The following is a 6,892-nucleotide window of genomic DNA, read 5'->3' on the forward strand; positions in this document are numbered from 1 at the left end:
AGTGGCCCGTGCCAAACTGCTCTCGGTGACTGTGAATTTCAGATCTCCTATCTCCACTTGGTTGTCTTTCTCTTTGAAAGAACGTGCAAAAGTCTTTGTGACCTCTCTATGATAACCCTTGAATTTTTGAATGCACTGGAGCTAATTTGCCTTTTGCAGAGGGTCTTTGACTTGGGGATATCCTTCCAGAAATTTGGAGCCCTCTGGCTCTGCCCTCAGAAGTTTACCCATCGATTCTCTGGCTTTGTTTTAATACTCTTGAGGAAGGGTTATACGGTTTCAACAGTGGCTTTAACTCAACAGCTTTACGGCTTCAACAGTGGTTTCCACACAGTAGACTTACGGTTTCAACACAACAGCCGTAATACATTCACAACAGTGGTCAAAGTTTAGCAGAGGAGATAAACGAAACAGAGTATGGTTACGATGACAGAGTGGTGAATAAGGCAGAGTAGTGGAAAGCAAGGAAAATGCGGAAGTGAAACAACTGCGTGAATGAGATAATACATGCGTAGGAGGGTTATGAATGATGGGAAGAAACGGTTAAGTCCTTACGGTCATGAGTGTACATTTGGCTGCGGAATCATAACGCAGAGAGCTGTAGTACAATTGTCTACGTCACTTAGGTACGAAAATTTAAATGGAAACGCAGCCGTGTGTGGGCTTTTAAATCGTGATGAATGGTGGCTGTTAAGGCTGAGAGATACGGGGATTTCGGTCGAATAATGGAGAGGATTGGCAATCATTCCATTGAATGGCAAAAAACACAACCCGTAAACTATGCAAAATGTTATAACCATAGGGTTAGAAATTAGATCATACCTTAGGTGTCCGCGTTTTGATTCCTTTTGCTTATCTGACATTACCCTTTCATTGTTTGTTGCTGCTACATGACCTTTCAATTTTTGTTGATGACCTTTGGACTGCAGATTCCTTCTTTAAACAGACTGTGTTTTTTTTATGCAGGTACAGAAAGTGTATTGGCTGCGGAATTGGGATATTGGCTGCGGAATTGCTCCTCAGCTGCAGAAACTGCAGAAATACCCTTCTGACTGCACAAAACAACTTTAGCTGTGTAAAAATAAATCTGACAATGACTTTATTGATGGAATGGAATGTAATGGATGAATGAATGGAAATAAATGAGGTGGAGTGAGAGTGGTTGAATGGATAAGATGGTGAATGAAATGGCGAAATTAGATGGAAGAGAGAGAGATTTTTTTTGGAAAACATGAGGTGTCAGGTGACCCTGATTTTCACCTCAGGTTTTCTGCATAAGACTGCCAGTCAGAGATTGGTTTTTAGGCTTATACATTTTTTATTTTTTTTTCAAAAACCAAAGATTAGGCTGATGGAGGAGAAGAATCCTTCTCCACCAACCTGATTGCAGAATCTTCTTTAAACAACTTGACAAATTCCTCTTTTGAGAGTGGCCTCTGGTAGACTTTCAGGCGATAGCCATTCACAATAAGAGGAGTATGAACTTCATCAATAGTTTTCACTCGAACTTCTCCATTACTAAAGACTTCATCAACCTCATATGGCCCAAGCCAATGAGTTTGAAATTTTCCTTTGAAGTCCTTAAACTTTGAATCAAACAATAGAGCCCAATCTCCTTTCTGAAACTTTCTTTCTTTGATATGACGATCATGCCATTTAGATCTTTGGTGCTGAACTAGATCGGTCCTTAGAATTGCATCTTGTCTTATTTCATCTAGCTCATTTAGCTGGTCCATTCTGTGTTTTTGGGCTTCTGAGAGGCTCATTCCCAATTGGACTGCCATCTTGAAGGTCTTGATTTGGAACTCAATGGGGAGCAGGACTTCCTTCCCATAAACAAGTTCATAGGGAGAATGTCCTGTTGTGTTCCTCCATGTGGTTCGATAGGCCCATAAGGCTTCAGGAAGCCTTTCCGCTCAATCTCTTCTATGAAGATGAACAGTCTTGGTGATAATGCCTTCAAGAACTTTATTGGTAGATTCCACTTGGCCATTGGATTGCGGATGGTAGGGAGTAGATGTTCTGTGCTTGATCTTATATTCCTCCATCAGCTTCTCCATCAATTTAGATGTAAATTGGCTGCCCTGATCTGTTACAATTTCCCTTGGGACACCAAAACGAGTGAAAATATCCTCAAAAAGAAATTGAACAACTGAATTTTCAGTGGCAGAAGGCAATGCCTTGGCTTCTACCCACTTAGTAACATAATCAGTACAAACCAGTATATACTTCTTTTGCTTTGATGGTGGATTAATTGGTCCAATGAAATCTAGAGCCCATTTCTCAAAGGGTTCGATGCATACCTGAGGCTGTAGTGGCATTTCATTTGAAGGAGTTGGTCTCCCAACTCTTTGGCAGCTGTCACACCTTCTAACATACTGCTTTGCATCTTTAAAGAGAGAAGGCCAATAATATCCTAGAGAAAGGATTTTATAGGCTGTCCTCTTGTCAGCAAAGTGCCCGCCGCATGGTTCATCATGACATGCCTTAAGGATGTCAGGCATTTTATCTTCCCGAACACACCTTCTGATTATACAATCTGGCCCTGTTTTGAACAATTCATTAGAAATCCAAGAATAATGTGAACTCTCCTGAATGATTTTCCTTTTCTCATTAGGAAATAAGTGTCGAGGAAGCTTCCCTGTAACTAGATAATTAGCCATATCTGCATACCAAGGAGTCTTGGTGGTTACTGCAAACAAGTATTCATCTGGAAACTTATCTTCTACTGGAGAATCCTCATTAGTGTTTTGGATTCTAGACAAGAAATCAGCTACTGTGTTTTGTTTTCCAGGTCTATCTAACACAGTAATGTTGAATTCTTGTAAGAGTAAAAGCCATCTTGTAACTCTACCATTAGTAACAGGTTTGTTCATTAAATATCTTATGGCAGAGTGATCATTATGGACAAAGGTTTCATAGCCGGTTATGTAGTGTCTAAATTTATTGATCGCATGTACCACAGCTAAGAACTCTTTTTCCGTAACAGTATAATTTAACTCAGTGGGAGTCAAATTCTTACTTGTATAATAAATGGCATAAGGGATCAAATCCTTTTGTCCCAAAACAGCTCCTAGAGCTGTATCTGAAGCATCAGTAGAAATGTGGAAAGGGAGTTTCCAATTTGGCCCCCTTAAGATGGGTGCTTCAGATATTCTAGTCTTTAAAGCTTCAAAGGCAGATTGACACTCAGGATCCCATTTGAACTCACAGTCTTTGGTAAGCAATTTGAAAAGAGGAGATGCTATCTTAGTGAAGTTTTCAATAAATCTTCTGTAATATCCAGTAAACCCAAGAAAATTTCTAACATCTTTCTGGCAATTTGGAACAGATAACTTAGAGATGACTTCAACTTTGGATCTATCAACCTTAATCCCATCTCCTGAAATATGATGTCCTAAAACAATCCCTTCAGTAAACATCATAAAACACTTTTCATGACTTAAAGAAAGATTTGTTTCCTTACATCTTATCAGTACTTTTTCCAAAGCTTCTTCAAATGTATTACCATAAACTGTGAAATCGTCCATGTATACCTCTACACAATCATGAATCAGATCTGAAAAGATTCCTAGTACGGCTCTTTCAAATGTAGCGGGTGCATTGCACAATCCAAAAGGGAGTACTCGGTAGGAAAAAGTTCCCCAAGGACAAGTGAATGTGGTTTTGTCTTGATCTTCAGGTGCTACCTGAATTTGATTATACCCACTAAAACCATCCAGGAATGAGAAATACTTTTTACCTGCTAAAGTGTCTAGTACCTGATCAATAAAAGGTAGAGGGAAATGATCCTTTAAGGTTGCCTTGTTCAATTCTCGATAATCAATGCAAACTCTCCATTTACCATTCTTTTTGGGCACTATAACCAAGGGAGAAACCCATTGGCTATCTGAAATGGGGTAAATGAAGTTTACCTTGAGCAATTTCTGGAGTTCTTCTTTCACGATTTCCCTAAGGTTTGGATTCATCCTTCTTTGTGGTTGCCTAATAGGTCTGCTGTTTTCTTCAATATAGATGTGATGAATACAAGTCTTAGGATCGATTCCTTTCATGTCAGTGTATTCCCATGCAAATGCAGTGGAATGTTTTTGCAAAAGTTTAGTTAATTCTTCTTGTTGTGGTCTTTCCAAGTTTTTGTTAATGTTCAATGTTTTTCCTGGAAGGATTTCAACTGTAGAACTACCAAACTCTTCCATTGAGAAGAGAGACATCTGTCTAGAGGAGAGATATTCAATGTCTGCATCTAACTGAAACTGTGTAGAGTCATATTCCAAAGGTATTTCAAAATTTTCTAATGTATTTAGAATTTGACTATCCTCACTGATCTCAGAGATGGTTAGAACAGGTTGAATAGTATCCTCATCATCAACCCACTCATCTTCTCCTATTTCTGTTATTGCCTTTGCTGGAGGATACAAGTTGAATTTCTTGGTGGAATTACCATCTGATATATACATGTCCCCAGACCTACAACTTATGAAAGCATCAGTTGCGGCCAGCCAAGGTCTTCCTAAAATAAGAGGATGTCCTCCTAGATTGTTCTTGGGAGTTAAAATCATAAAATCAACTGGATATTCCCAAGAGTCTAGGGAGACTGAATGTCTTCCAATACACCATCAGGTTTAATGATTGATCTATCTGCAAGTTGCAGTAAAGTAGGTGTAAAGAGAAGGTTAGGAAGCTTTAACTGATCCATGGTATGTCTACTCATGATGTTGATAGCGGCTCCTAAATCAATCAAAGTATTTGGGATTTCAACCCCATTAATATGAGTCTTGATAATAGGGCTACCGGGGTCCACATATTTTTGCATGGTAATCTTACCCATCATAATGTCTGCAATTTTTCCAACTAGATGTATCCTTTTGGTATCTCTGGTTCTCTTTCCTGTTTTCTTCAAACTCAACTCCTTTATTGTCTTCGCTAGAATGGGAATTTCCTTAATGGCTTGTAACAAGGGGATCTTGATACAAACATTCTTCAATTCATCTAGGAAACTATAGTCAGGCACCCATATTTGCTTTTCCACTCCTTTGTCAATTTGTAATCTTTCAGGAAAAGGAGGTGTAGCTAAAGGTGTAGGTTGCTCAACTATGGGAGTTGTAGAGGTTGATTCTTTTTCTTTTTCTTTTTGGATATTTTGGTTTTGAAGTGATACTTCAGAACCTTTATTGACTTTGAGAGATTCTTCCTCATAAATGCTTGGTTGTTGAACACTTGTAGAAGGTTGATCTAAGATTCTACCTGATCTGAGTTGTACTTCATTGAGAGGAACAACCATATAGGTAGGGAATGGTTGACCTTCCATCATGTAAGCATTTTGAGGGTTCCTATTATTTGGATTTGGTAATGGCTGAGAGGGAAGTTGATTTGATTTCTGCTGGGATTGAAGCGATAGTTGAGAATTTTGATTTTGTGGAGGAGGTTGTTGTTGTTGAGGGTATGGCAATGATAGTTGTTGACCTTGATTTGGAAGTTGTGGAGCTTGCTGATTCTGAAATGATGGAGGATATTGATAGAATTGAGCAAATCTCCCATAAGGATTTTGCATGCTTTGCATCCATGCTTGAAAAGCATTTTGAGGTTGAGGCCAAGGTTGTTGCCAAGGATTCCAATTTGGTTGGGATTGAGAATTCATAGAGTTGTTAAACCCTTGATTCTGTTGCCCTTGCCAAGGTCTCCTTGCAATAAAACAAAGAGATTCAAGTGTATTTGGATCCTCTTGAAAGACTGCTTTGAGGCCAGGTATTGAAGGACAATCCTTAGTCTCATGAGTTTCTGAGCAAATTACACATGTTTCTACAACGTGTGTGTCCAAGGGACATTCCCTTAAAGCATGTTTCTTTCTACATTTCGGGCAAAAAATGGCCAAAGCCTCAGCTTCTGCTTTTTGTTTATTGTGAATCTTAAGGGTATCTAGTTGTTCACTAAGACTCCCTAAGATGTCAGTTTTGAATTCATCAAGCATATTGCCGATTTCAGCCCTACTTACTGATCCTGTTGCAGATTTATTTGCTCCAAGGAGAGAAGGATCTCTAGGCCCTTTTTGAGTTTTTGATTTGCCTCTTGAGAGATGGATACAAAGTTCTGCTATATCATTGAGTGAAAGTTGAGAAATATCCCCTTTCCCCATCATGTTTAAGATATCTATCCATTCATCCCTAATGGCTTTTAATAAGAGGGCTTTTAAGGTCTCTTCATCCAAGCTACTCATTTTTGCTCTTTTCAAGTTATATTGAAATCTTTCAAGTAAATCTTCTAAGCTCTCATCTTCTCTTTGTATCATTTTAAAAACCTCGTCCTTGTGATTAGTAGGCATACAATAGTCCAAATACCTATCCAAAAATGTCTGTTTCATTTCATCCCAAGACCTAATGGATTGAGTGAGTAACCCCATGAACCATTTCAAGGCTTGATCCTTCAGTGTTGAAGGGAACAATTTGAGTTTCTGAGAGTCATCCAGGTAGTCATAAGTTCGACACACCACTTCAAACTCAAATAAAAATGTTTCAGGGTCCTCAGTCCTTAACCCATGGAAATTTGGGAGGACAGATGGTGATATGTTTTTCATAGTGGCTCGGGAATCCTCATTAACAATGGGAAACCCAAATGAATTATCCCCATCTCTATTTCCCCCTCCAAGGGGACCTCTACCTCCATTATTGTTGTTGTTTCCTCCTCCTCCTCTACCTCTACCTCTACCACCTCCTTCTTCCTCTGCCATGATGGTTCTCCTAGGGATTTCAAAATCTTCTGGTTCCTCTACAAAAGGTGAATGAGAAGAGATTTCTCCTTCTTCTTCAGATGATTCCACTTCCTCAATTACAATTGGTCTTTCTGTAGGAGAAAGAGAAGAGTCTCTTCCTTGTTCAAATTCAATAGAAGGTGTAGG

Source organism: Pinus tabuliformis, chromosome 4_1 (genome assembly GCF_031772625.1).
Source record: "Pinus tabuliformis cultivar Carrire ecotype Pingquan chromosome 4_1, CPIR1, whole genome shotgun sequence".
NCBI classification, from domain to species: Eukaryota; Viridiplantae; Streptophyta; class Pinopsida; order Pinales; family Pinaceae; genus Pinus; species Pinus tabuliformis.